This window comes from Sorex araneus, chromosome 6 (assembly GCF_027595985.1).
Source record: "Sorex araneus isolate mSorAra2 chromosome 6, mSorAra2.pri, whole genome shotgun sequence".
Classification (NCBI taxonomy): domain Eukaryota; kingdom Metazoa; phylum Chordata; class Mammalia; order Eulipotyphla; family Soricidae; genus Sorex; species Sorex araneus.
Window position 1 is genome coordinate 82,700,995 of NC_073307.1, and position 14,045 is coordinate 82,715,039.

The 14,045-nt window shown below is 39.1% G+C and overlaps 1 pseudogene; it reads right to left on the reverse strand.

Moving 5' to 3' along the window:
- Window positions 1–160: 160 nt before the first annotated feature.
- On the reverse strand, window positions 161–11,456 carry LOC101543281 (inorganic pyrophosphatase-like; annotated as a pseudogene).
- Window positions 11,457–14,045: the final 2,589 nt, after the last annotated feature.

Sequence of the window (14,045 nt, forward strand, 5' to 3'; positions counted from 1 at the left end):
GCTTTTAGACAGGTAAAATTACAAATATATTGGATTGGTCATAGCAGAATTTGCTTTACCTAGATTAGTTCTACAATTTTTTTAAGCTCTGGAAAACTACTTTGTATCTAATACTTCCAGATGAATAGGATTCAGAAATTTCAGCTTGCATTTCATTTTCTTAGTTTTTCTGGTGATGGAACCACTTATGCACATCTGTTGGTTCTCTGCATGGTTTCACATGGTGGTGGTGAAGCATCCACGATGGCTTTGGCAGTATCGGGGTCACACTTGAAGGGGCTCTCGAACACCATCGTGTTCATGCAGCTGATTCCTTTCCCGTCAGTTTTCTTGGTGACTAAAGCTCTCCAATAGTCATGGGTATTCAATCAATCGCAAACTCCTTATTTTTAAATTCAGCATTGAAGGCGAACTGGTTCTCTGGTTTTCCATCAGGAAACTTGTACCTTTTAAGCCAGTCCACAGTTGCTTCCAGGTAGCCAGGTTTCAGCCGCTTGGCATCATTAATATCGTTAAAATTGACCGCATCTAGGTCGTCCACGTTAATGGCAATGACCTTCCAGTCGGTCTCCCCTTCATCGATCATAGCCAATATGCTGAGAACTTTCACCCAGGTGATTTCGCCTCTGTCACATACCTGGCTTCCAATTTCACACACACATCAATGGGGTCATTGTCACCACAACAGCCAGTGTGTTTGTCATTGTATCCTGGGTCTTCCCAAATCTGTGGGATGGTCCCATAGTTCCAGATGTATATTTTTATATAGGTTCCTGTATAATTGCTCCTTACTGCTGCCTCCCCCCACCCCCAACTTAAAACTTAACGACTTGGGATCCTTGGTTCTGCTCAAAAAACATCGCAGTTTGCTATCAATGATTATTTTCTATTCCCTCATTGTTTTTCTTTATGTACCAGATCAGTTAGCTCATCTGATATTTTTTCTTAGTCTCTATGTCACTAAATCACTGCCTCTAGTTCTATCTTCTTGTAGCAAATTTCAAAGCTTTGCGTTACTTTAAAATCACAAATATGACTTCAAAAGCCCTTTGTAAGATCTTAGTTGTGACATCCTTTGCAATTTTGGGTATTATTTTCCTTGGAATATTTTAAGGAAAGAAAAACTTAAAAAACCACTGAAAACATCATGTAGCTTTAGATAGCCATGGTCATGTCAGGCAACCAAGGGAAGCTGGGCCACTGTCTTAGATGATCTCAGATCAAAGCCTCAATAAAATTTTGATAAATAATTACTATAAATTTATATTGAGTAAAAAACACAAGATATACATAAAGGAATTATTTTAAGTTTCAGAATTTAACTTAAAGTATAGTGAAAACCAAAGAAATTATTCTTAGATTTGTGTAAGTTGATGAAGAGAATAAAAGGGAACATATATGAGTATTTGTATATGCATATAATTTGTTAGAAAGGGCATTTTTTCAAGCTCAAAGCCTTTGGGTCTAAGAGCTAAAATCTAGAACTTTGATTTCCAAGCTAAGGTCAAGTTCCTGAAACTTTAATTTGCAATTGAAATGTACTTGACACATCCTTGTGACAAAAGTTCACTTCCATCATGTATAAGTAACATTTGTTTCTTTTATATGGCATTAACTAAAATCTAGTTTTTAGAAATTTGATATGCTTCAATACTTTTATTCACTACATTCATTTTATTCCATATTATATAAAATGCACTAAGACACTGGTAAGTTTATATCCTTAGTAACCTTGCTTTGCTTTTATTTTTTTTATATTTACATAAATAAATTGCACGATGACAAAAGCCCGACAACACTGAAGAACTGGATAAATTCACTAAGGCGTTCCATTTTTTTTGAAATCACTGTATCACTGTCATCCCCTTGTTCATTGCTTTGCTCAAGTGGGCACGAGTAATGTCTCCATTCATCCTAGCCCTGAGATTTTAGCAGCCTCTCTTTACTTGCCTTTCCCAATGATTGGAGTCTTTTTTCAGGGTCAGGGGAATGAGACTATTATTGTTACTATATTTGGCATATCAAATATGCCATGAGGAACTTGTCAGGCTCTTCCATGATTTTTTTTTTGGTAAGGGCATTAATTTTTTAATTTTCAGCACTGTGGTTTCTAATACTGTTAGCAGTAGGGTTCTGTGCATATACTATCCCTTACCATACCTCCCTCAAAGTGCTTATTCCCTCCACCATGGTCCCAGTGTCCCCAAACCCGTCCTCCCATGATCCTAATCAAGCCATATTTATTCTTTATTTTGTCATTATAAAATGAGTTTCTCTTCTTCTTCTTGAAGAAGTGGTTAAGAGGATGAAGAACCTCTGGCTCTGGGCACGTCTTTTCGACTCCACCGTTCTTTCTGCACTAATACACACCTCAGAGACCTGGGCCCTACGCAAACAGGATGAGAACACTATTAGGGTATCCTAAAGAGGAATTAGAAGAGTTATGCTTGGAGTATCATGTTTCATTCAAGTGAGAGAAGAACTCTGGAGTTCCGACCTTCGTCAATGGTCAAGAATCAGGGATGCTGTTTCATTTGCCAAGGCATCAAAAATCAAATGGGCTGGACATGTAATGCGATTCAGAGACAACTGCTAGACTAGAGCTGTTACCAACTGGATTCCACAGGACGTCAAAAGACCACGCTGCCGTCCACCAATGAGATGGTCAGACTTCTTTGTCAAAACCCTAAATGAATGATTTGAGGCTCTTCCTGTTCCTGGAGCGAGCAGATATCATTGGGCTACACTAGCTTGTGACAGGGATGAATGGAGACATTATTGGTGCCCACTCAAGCAAATCGAAGACCAACGGGATGACAAGTGATACAAAATGAGCTTCTCAGTCCACTCATTGTAAAAGGCTTATCCACTTATTGCTTTTACAGTTTTATGGACTTAATGTGTATACCCAAAATGAACATGTTTGATAAAGAAAGTAACATTTGTGGAAATATTTATTGTAGAAAATGGTGTTTGGAAATCACAGAAGTCTAAACTGAATCATAATCATGTGATTGCCTACTTTTTCAACTTTTTAAAAATAATGTAACTTTACTTAAACACATGATGCAATTTTACTTGTCAGAAAACATTAAGCCTCTTTATATTGACTTTTCTTAACAGGCTTGTAATGACTCTTAGGATGCTAAGATGTTCATCTCTAAAAAAGAGTGCAAATTTGGGTTTTTTCCCTATTAATAACACTACTCTGGCCTATAATCTGAAGGTATTTTCCCCATTTCTTTATATATTCTACATATAAAAAATTGAAATGTGCTTGACATATCCTTGTGACTAAAGTTCACCTCCATCATGGATAAGTAACATTTATTTCTTTTATATGGCATTAATTAAGATCTAGTTTTTAGAAATTTGATATGCTCAGGGCCATTCTCCACACGTTTGGACAAGCCTCATGCATGGGGGAGCCGGCAAAGGAACCCAGGTGTGTGGGGCCTGGGGTCTTCTTGGATAGAGACGGGGTCTCTTCCACCCAAATCCCCCATTTTCCAGTAGCTAGGCAGTCACACCAGAGACTGCCCCTAGCGCATCTAATAGCCTAGTTCTCCCTCTTGGAGAACCTGACAAAATATCGAGTCTATTGGCTACTTGAGAGAGCCTGGCAAGCTTCCTGTGGCATATTCATATCCAAAATACAATAACAGATATATACTTACCTCTCGGAGAGCCAGGCAAGCTACTGAGAGTATCCTGCCCACACGGCACAGCCTGGCAAGCTACCTGTGGCATATTGGATATGCCAAAAACAGTAACAATAGGTCTCGTTCTCCTGACCCTGAAAGAGCCTCGAATCGTTGGGAAAGACGAGTGAGGAGAGGCTGCTAAAATCTCCAGGCTGAGTGTAATAGAGACGTTACTGGTGCCTGCTCGAGTAAATCAACGAATAATGGGATAACAGTGATACATATAAAAAATTCTCTGAGCATTGTATAACTGAGGTTTAAACCTGAAAGCTTTGTAACTTTCCACATGGTGATTCAATAAAAAAATTCTTTGAAATATATAAAAATATTTTCCATAATTACTACATAAAAGGCAATGTAAAAAGTACCATATTTTACAGAAACAATGTGAAAATTGCCATATTTTACAGAAATAATTAAGTCTATACTCCATGGTTTTTTTTGAAACATCTAATCAACTTTTGGTTCTTTTAGAATCATTTCATCAACTTTCTCATCAAAGACAATCAATTCTGAAAATTTAATGGAAACACAAAAGATCATGAATAGCTTAAAATTATCCTAAATTATTAAAAAAAACTCACAAATCAAATGCAATAATATCTATACCAGTAACTATAGTAATAAGACTAGCATATCTTTGTCATCTTTGGGTGCTGGCAGGTAAGATTTTACAGAACTTCAGCTGGAGAGACAGTTCAGGTGGACCACTGCCCAAAGAGGAGCTTTTGTGGAGGGGCAGCCTACCTGTTGTCCCCATTCAGGCCAAGCATCAAGGGCTTGATCCTCATCCCTAATTGTGCCCAACTACGCTTCGCAATGTGTCCCACACAAAAAAATATTTTACAGAAGTTTAGAACCATACAGCTAGAGTACATTGAACTCACTGTGCTGTGTTAAAAATAGACATGGGGCCAGAGAATTAGTGCAGGGATCAAACGCTTGCATCACATGCAACCGATTCCACTTAATTCCCTGCCACTGTACATGGTTCCTTGAGCACAGAGACAGGAGTCAGCCCAAAACACATTTGGGTTTAACCTCAAAATCAACAAATCATAAAACAGACAAAAAATAATTTAAAAATCAGATTTAGTTGACCTCATCCTTGTGATCTACTGTACTTAATGATGAGTATTGGAAGGAGTCATTTCTAGGGTGCAGTACCTCAAAGTCCACCTCAAACAAGTTGCAGTCTTGGCCCTGCTAAAAGGTTACACCTATTTTCCCAACTGAATGGTCTTGATGCCTGAGAAAGGTTCACAGGTGTGACCCCATCTTACCCAACACTCACTGCGCTGCTGTGCACAGAATTCGGCAGGAATTCAGCTTTATACCTGAATTTACTAAATCCAAAAGAGCCTTTTGTCCTGTTAAACTCAATGAAAAGGGAAGACCCACTTGGCCTGTGCTGAAAGGAGCCAAATCTGAGGAGAGCCCTGCCTAACAAGGCTACAGCCTCAACTCCGCTCTGACAGACCACAACACCCCACCAGACAGGTTAGCAGAGACAGCATAAATGGACAGGTTTGTAGCCTCAGGTGGATGAGAATTTAAGGAAGATTCCTTAATGTTGTTTTTCCAGACATAATCTCTAATCTAAAGTGGAGAACGCCGAGTGCAAAGATTCCGCAGAGGTTATACCTTGTGCCTGCACCCACAGTGTCAGAAAGACCCTGGGAACTGACAGTTCCCAGCGTGGGTAGCACGGGGACACCCATAAGGTACAGCTGAGAACAGTCCTTCCCAAGGCCACAAATGGGATCAGTAACTGCAGATGCTTCAGCTGGAAGTAGACACTCAAGAATTAACTCCTATCCCGCTGGTCCTGGTTTGGAACAGCATCCATGAGCTTGTACTGGCAAGTGCTAAAATCTCTTAGTAGCTGATCCCACAGATCAGCTTGCTGAACAGGTATTCCTGGGTTCAGGTGACCACAATCACGAGTCACTGCTCATATCAGTTATAGATGCACTGTCAGCTTCCAGGCTCCAGCAACTGCAAGACCTGCACCAGAGTCTAGGCCAGGTAGATCCAGGTGCTATTGATCTTGGTGCACTTAGAGCACATTAGTGATCATAAATCACCCCATTTTCATCCAGAATCACATGCATCAGAACCACATGTAATAATTTAATCATTAAAATATTTGAGAAGTATTTTCAAGGTATTTATGGCTTCCAGAAATCAGTAAGCATTGATGTCATTCTCATATTTTAAAAGGGAGTAACTTGTTTCTGCTTGAAACAGCGAGAACTCAAACTACAACTGTAGCTTCCATGTAGCACCAGGAACAATAAATAATAATAATAATAATCTTAACTATAACAATAAATGAGGATAGAAGTCCAGAAAGCTCTCAATAGCATCAAGATCTTCTAAAGTACCCAAGAATGCTTTAGGAACAATTATCCTCTGTTTATTGAAATGAGAAAATAATTAGAGGAGACAAATAATAAGCTCATAGAAAGATTTATGGAAAATAAAACTAATTTAATGAAGGAGATTCAAGTACATTTCAGAGCCAGAAGTAATCCCTGAGCACCAGCACCACTGGATGTGTTCCCAAATCGCAACAAAAGAAAACATTACCAAGAAAAAAAGGCCCACAGTGTCTAGTCAAGTGAGTTCTACCAAAACTTCAAGGGAGACAATCTTTTTGTAAAAAATCAAGAAGATGAGATTATTCCTAATTGTTTATATGAAATCATCATAACCCTATTAGCAAAGCAGATGTATATTGCTGAAAAGGGAAATTAGAAACCAATATTTCTGATGAAAATTAACATAATGCACCTATATAAAGTCTAAGAAAACACATCCAACAATATGTCAAAAGGAGTGATTAGAATAAGGAAGGAAACTAAGTTTCTAAAGAGAAACCTGGAAAATGTCAGTATTTAAGGGGAATAAAGAATATGAACAATTGTAATTATTATAATTATGGCTGAAAACCCTAGGAAGATAGAAGTAGCAGAAGTCTATATAATTTTGTGCTCATGAGATAACTGGATCTAGGACATCTTCATAACTTGGGAGTTAGGTGGCAAGCACCTCTTAGGAGTCTTACTGTTTTATTGTGGCAGGAAAAATCTGTTAAACATCAATGGATTATAATAGCAAACATTTATTTCTTGCTTATCCACTTGGTTTCAATACTGAATTGACTCTAATTTGCCTAAACTTATCTGAATTGCTTCATATATCTCATTCTAGAATTCAGCATAAGACAGCAAAAATTACCTGGACCAAGATCTTTTTGTGATAGTAATCGCAAGAACCCTGGCACTAGATCCAAAAGAGACACACGGATCCATGTGAGACTAAATTCAAATTCTCACTCATATGGATAATTGATTTATGACAAATGATAAGGACAAGTCTCATTAGTAAAAAGTGTTAGAAAAATTGGACTGTTAAGCAAAAAGTAATGAAACTACATTAAGATTTCATGCCAGAAAGAACAATTACTCAAATGAAGTAAAGACTTGGATGTTAGACCTGAAGCAATAAAATATATTAAAAGAAACACAGGGAAAAATATTCCCTGACATTGGCTTCAGAAATGTATTCAGTCACTTGAATTCAACAACAAAGGGCAGAAAATGTAAAAGTAAGATATTGCAATTACATTCAATTTAAAAGTTTTTGTACAGCAAAACTAAAAATATTAATGAAATGGAAAGACAGGCTACTGAGTGAGGCAAAGTTTTTATAATATATCTGACAAGGAGATGATATACAAAATATGCAAAACACTTAAAAAATCTCAACAAGTAAACATCTCGATTAAATTAGGGATAAGAGTTGACTGGGCATTTCCCCAATAAAGGCATATTGGTGATCAAAAACACTTGAGAAAACACTTCTCACAACTAGTTGTCAGGAAAATTAAAATATAAAGAATAATGATATTTCAGCTCACATTCTTAACAATGGCTTATATTAATAAATATCAGAACCAGCAACTGTTGGTTGGGGGTGTGGAGAAAAAACAAGTTTTGTACTCTGTTGTTTGGAATGCAAACTGGTCCAGCCTTTCATGGTGAACAGAAATTTCCCAATTTTTAAAAAGTATATCTATGGAATAATACAGAAGTTCAATTCTTACATATACATTGAAAGATATGTACATTGAAAATATATATACAATTGTGTTTATTATGACTCTAGAAGAGCCAAGATCTGGAAACAACACAAAGATCCTGTGACAAATGAGTGGATAAAGATGTGGTATAGGGATGCAATAGAATACTATCTATCTACAAAAGAGAAAATCACTCCTTTTGGACAATATCATCAAATTTATTTATTTTTAATTTTTTAATAGTGAATCACCATGAGATACAGTTACATACTTACAAACTTTCATGTTTGTGTTTCAGTCATACAATGATTGAGTACCCATCCCTCCACCACTGCCCATTCTCCACCACAAATGATGCCAGTATCACTCCCACCACCCCTACCCCATTCTCCTCCACTACACCTCTATGGTAGGGCTTTTTTCCTTCTCTCCTTTTGGATATTGTGGTTTGCAATAGAGGTTTTGAGTGACCATTGTGTTCGATCTGTAGTCTACATTCAGCACGCATCTCCCAACCTGAGCAGGTCCTCCAAAAACCCTTTACTTAGTGTTCCCTTCACTATCTAAGCTGTCTTTTCCCCCACTATGTGAGGCTGGCTTCCAAGCCATGGGACAAACCTCCTGGTCCTTATCTCTACTATTCTTGGGTGTTAGTCTCCTATTCTGTTACTTTATATGCCACAGATGAGTGCAATCTTTCTATGTCCATTCCTCTCTTTCTGACTCACTTCACTTAACAAGATACTTTCCATGCTGATCCAATTATATGAAAATTTAATGACTTCATCATTTCTAAAAGCTGCATAGTATTCCACTGAGTAGATGTACCAAAGTTTCTTTAACCAGTCATCTGTTCTTGGGCACTCGGGTTTTTTCCAGACTGGCTATTGTGAACATAAAAGTGCAGATGTTAGTTCTACTATACTTTTTTGCCTTTCTAGGATATATTCCCAGAAGTGGTATTTCTGGGTCAAATGGGAGCTCAATTTCTAATTTTTTGAGAATGGCCCATACTGTTTTCCAAAAGGGCTGAACCAGTCAGCATTCCCCCTTTCTCCCCACATCCACGCCGACACCAGTTGCTTTTATTCTTTTGGATGTGGGTGGGCCTGTCTCTGTGGTGTGAGTTGATATCTCATTACTGTTTTGACTTGAATATCCCTGATAATATCATAAAATTTAGAGTCATGATAAATGAAATAAGTCACAAGGAAAACAAAAAATACCTGATGATCTCATCATATGTGATATACAGAGAAGTGAAGCAAGGTAAAAGACAAAAGCTCTCCCCCGAGTTTGTGCGGCCTCTCTGTTTCTGGAAGACCATGATCCCGGAGGACAGCTAAACAACTTTTGGTACCAGCAGCTTCTTGCAGAAATGTCTCTAGACTGTGAACTAAACCACGGCCCTAAGCCTCCCTAGGAGGGGAAAGGTTTTTCTCTCTCGGCTTTTTCTTTCCTGGGGAGATAGGCGTGGCAACCTCCATATTATTAGGACCACCAAAGAGAGGTACGAGCTTGCAATGATGCAATTTCTGGCAGAAATTTCCCTGGACTTAGTTACTAAAATACTAAAATACAGAAATCCGAAACCGCGTGGCCACAATTGTGGCTGCGCGACCTCATATCTCTTCATTCTCAGCAATGGAAAACAAATTATCAAATGCTTGCTTTTCAGCAAGTCTGATTTTTGGGGGGAACTCCAAACAATAATAGTGAGGGTTTTTTTTGAAATATTGAATGTAATCAAAGTAAAGAGAAATCAAAGTGAAAATTATGAGCTACACAGGCGGGGGGGGTGTGGGAGGGGAGGTATATTGAGGTTCTTGGTGGTTGAATATGTACACTGGATAAGGGATGGGTGTTCAATCATTGTACAACTGAGACTTAAGCCTTAATGCTTTGTAACTTTCCACATGGTGATTGAATTAAAAAAAAAAAAAGACAAAGACAAAGGAAAGAAAACCACTGTACCAGATGAGGTTTTTATTGCTGTTCAAAGTTGTATATAAGGTAAAGTTTCACTGGATAAAAATATTAGATTAAACAACTTGACTATGAAACTTTATCACTATCACTATCACTATCATCCCATTGATCCTTGATTTGCTCGAGCAGGCACAGTAATGTCTCCATTTGTCTTAACCATGAGATTTTAGCAGTCTCTCTTTACTCGTCCTTCCCAACAATGCCGCATTAGAGGCTCTTTCAGGGTCAGGAGAATGAGACCCATCATTGTTACTGTATTTGGCATATGAATACGCCATAGGGAGCTTGCCAAGCTCTCCTGTGTGGGCAGGAAAACTCTCCGTAGCTTGCCAGGTTCTCTGAGAGGGAGAACTAGGCTATAAGATGTCTAAAACCTTCCAGTAGCTTGGTTTTATAGTTTCTTTTATAGTCTCTTGCCCTTGCAGCTAGCTGTTTTCACCGGGGCCCCTCGGAGAGGGTGGGTTGAGTTTCCCTCCCTGCCCTGAGCAGAGCCCTGGCAGTGGAAGACCTCCAGAACCCAGCCACAGCTACGCTCAAGGTCCCTCTCCACATGTTTAGATGAGGAACCGGCAGAGGAACCCAGGTGTATGGGACCTGGGGATGAGATCTCCAAGCCTGCTGGGATCAGGACTGGGCCTCTTCTGCCCAGATCCCCTATTTTCCAGTCGCTTGGCAGGCAAACCCGCAAACTGCCCCCAGTGCCGTGTAATCTTATTAATGGCCAAAATCCAGAGATATGAAGCTTTGTATTTAGAATTATTCCTAGAGCCTCAACATCTAGGTCAAAGGCTGTGCTCAGGTATGATCTCTTGGTGGTGCCAGGGGACCATATGTGGTGACTGGGATCAAGCCATGGTCAGCTGCATGTCAGACAAGTGTGTCTTAACCCCTGTAGTAACTGTCAGCCCAAATTTTCAGTTTTAATGCAGCCTTGTGATAGAGAAAGAAGTTCCAATAATCTGCCTTAGGAAATAAATGTTTTCTAATATTTTTAAAATAACATTTCAAAATGCGTAATATAGTTAGTCATAAATTCAATTTTCAAGGCAATAAACCACTAAATGAAATAGTGCATCAAAGTGATAAACTTCTGAAATTTAAAAATTACATCCATACTTTTTGCATTCACTCATGTAAATATTACACTCATGAATCAGACTTTCTGAAATTCATAAACTGATAGAAATATGTCAAATTTTTTTTGGCTTTTTGGGTCACACCTGGCGATGCACAGGGGTTACTCCTGGCTCTGCACTCAGGAATTACTCCTGGCGGTGCTCAGGGGACCATATCGGATGCTGGGATTTGAACATGGTTCGGCCACGTGCAAGGCAAATGCCCTACCCGATGTGCTATCTCGCCAGCCCCGAAATATGTCAAATTTTATACACTTTTTGTCCTTTTGGGTCAAACCTGGTGGTGCTCCGGGGTTACTCCTGGCGCTGCACTCAGGAATTACTCTTGGCAGTGTTTGGTGGACCATATGGGATGCAGGTCGAACCCAGGTCAGCAGTGTGCCAGGCAGACACCCTACCCACTGTACTCCAGCCTCAAATTTTATACACTTTTAAGGAGACTTTTGTCATACATTATCTGCCTTCCTACACTTAAAAAAGCAAGAACACTTACCTTAGTTCTGCTGGGGAACAGTTATTCCCCAACATGCCCGGACACATTGCGCATTGGTCAGAGCCTGGCTCTGGGGCGAAGGAGGAGTGTGTGGAGAAACACCTCCGGGAACAGTTGATTATGGCTCACTTTATTAACAAAATAGACACATTTTTATAGAGGGTCTCGGCTCACAGAAAGTCCAATCCATAAAGTTTAGCATTATTGGCCTATTACTTTTTCTTCTCTGCTTTGCCCTGGCCCAATCCCATTCAAGGTTAAATGTTGCAGTTAGAATGACTCGCTAAACATACATTACAGTTTTCTGTGTTTGGGGCATATGTGATTAGAAGGTCAAGTGAGGCTCAAGGCCGGACGCCTGGTGCTGACACCTGTTTGCTAACTTTGCCCAGTCACTCCCTCTTGAGAGGCTTCTTCTCTTCATGGCCATTTTGCAAGGTCGGGTCTTATCTGCTCCAGTGCCCATTGCCTTGCTCCACATAGTTCCATATTTATTTCACTATATATTGAATATTGAAGCCTGGGATATTTTTAAAGACTGCTTCAGTTAAAGTTAAGTGTTCTGTTAATTACAAATCAAATATGTGCTATGAGATTTTAAGCACATATTAAAATGCATCTACTGCATCCTAGGTCACATATGTTTTTTGTTTGTTTGTTTTGAGGCCAAATCCAGTGGTGCTCAGGGGCTACTCCTGCCACTGATATCCAAGATCACTCTTGGTGGTGCTCAGGGAACCGTATAGGGTGCTGGGAGAAGCAAACCTAGACTGGCAGTGTGCAAGGCAAGTACCCTGCTCACCCCAATGTACTATAACCCCAGACCTAGATAACACATCTTATATTTTAAAATGTGTCTGTTCCTCCAATTTTTATAGAGACCACTCCCATCTGTGATTGGCATAAGTTCACCCCTTATAATGCCGAAGGTCCACTGTACAACACCAGGTGGAGTTCAGGGACCACCCAGCATTTCCTCAAATCCTTATCTTCTAAAATATCAAATCACTTCCTCTAATTTTTCAGATAAGTGTCCTCTTTATTTTAAATAGCCTGAAACCTGTGAATTTATTTTTATGTGTTTCATCATAATTGGAGACAAATGCTTTGTAAAGCATATAGATTTTTTTCTCCATATTGTTTAGGTTGGGCTGGAGCGATAGCACAGTGGGTAGGGCATTTGCCTTGCTCACAACCAAACCAGGTTTGATTCCTCTGTCCCTCTTAGAGAGCCTGGAAAGTTACCGATAGTATCCCACCTGCAAGGCAGAGTCTGGCAAGCTTCCCGTGGAGTATTTGATATGCCAAAAACAGTAACAACAAGTCTCACAATGGAGATGTTACTGTGCCCACTTGAGTAAATCGATGAACAATGGGACCAACAGTACTACAGTGCATTGTTTAGGTTGCTACCTCTGCTAACTACTTGGATATATAGAGCTATGTGACTTTATAGAACTCTATTGGTAATAATCAATAGTGCTCAGCAGTGAATATATATAATACCCAAACTTTATTAACTTATGCTTTGAATTATCTTACAGGTCATTCGGTCTCATTTCACAGGAACTTTATTTCCCCAAGCCCAGAGGATTTTTCTTTCAGGTATATTGGTACTTAATTCTGTCACAGAAAATAATTCAAGGTAGTTCTGGAAATCTTTAAAATTTCAGAAAAAATACACGACATGCTGGTTTTAGCATGCATAAGAAGACTACATATGATACAATGGGCAAGGCACTTGCCTTGCATGCAGCCCACCTGTGCACATCCTTGCACCACAGTCCATCCCTTGAGCACGGCAAGGAGTGATTCCTGAGCAAGGAGCCAGAAATAAGCCGTCAACACAGCTAAGTGTGGCTCTCATCTACAGATTTTCAACATATATCTTTAAAGAGTCAGACTTCACTTATACAATGGTATTAAAATTAAACATACTTGTGCTCTCTCTCTCTTTTTCTCTCTTTGGTTTTGGGCCACACCCAGCAATGCTCAAGGATTACTTCTGACTCTGTGCTCAGGAATCACTCTTGTCAGTGCTCAGGGGACCAATGGCGTGCTGGGGATCCAAACAAGGTAGACCATGTGCAAGGTAAATGTCCTATCCCTGATTGCACTCTTATTTGCATGTTCTAGGCTATGCTTACTATTAGTGAAGACAATGAAGTGAAAGAGATAGCCTGTTGAACCAAAAGCCAGATCACTGCAGTTGGACAGTCTAATCCTTTCCCTTGTTCATGGAACGTATGCCTTTCCACACTCCAATAAGCTGCTAAAGATAAAATTCCCCAATATAAAATACTGTATTTAGACTATCTACAGGGTGAACATGATAGAACCTTAGTCTAGCAAATGTCATTATCATTTTTTTAATCATGGACCAAAGGCTTCCATACTATAAAAATTTCAAAGGTATGGTTTCTAATTATTTTTTGTTTATTTGTTTTGTTTTGGGATCATGCCCTGTGGTAGTCAGGGCTTACTCTTGGTTCTTCACTCAGGAATCACTTCTTTTTCATTTTTTTTTGTATCACAGATATTTTTTATTTTTTCAAATTTATTATTTATCAAGAGTGACTGAAATAAAATATATATATGTAGTTGAGTCTTGTCACCATTTTTAGAAATGACTTCGA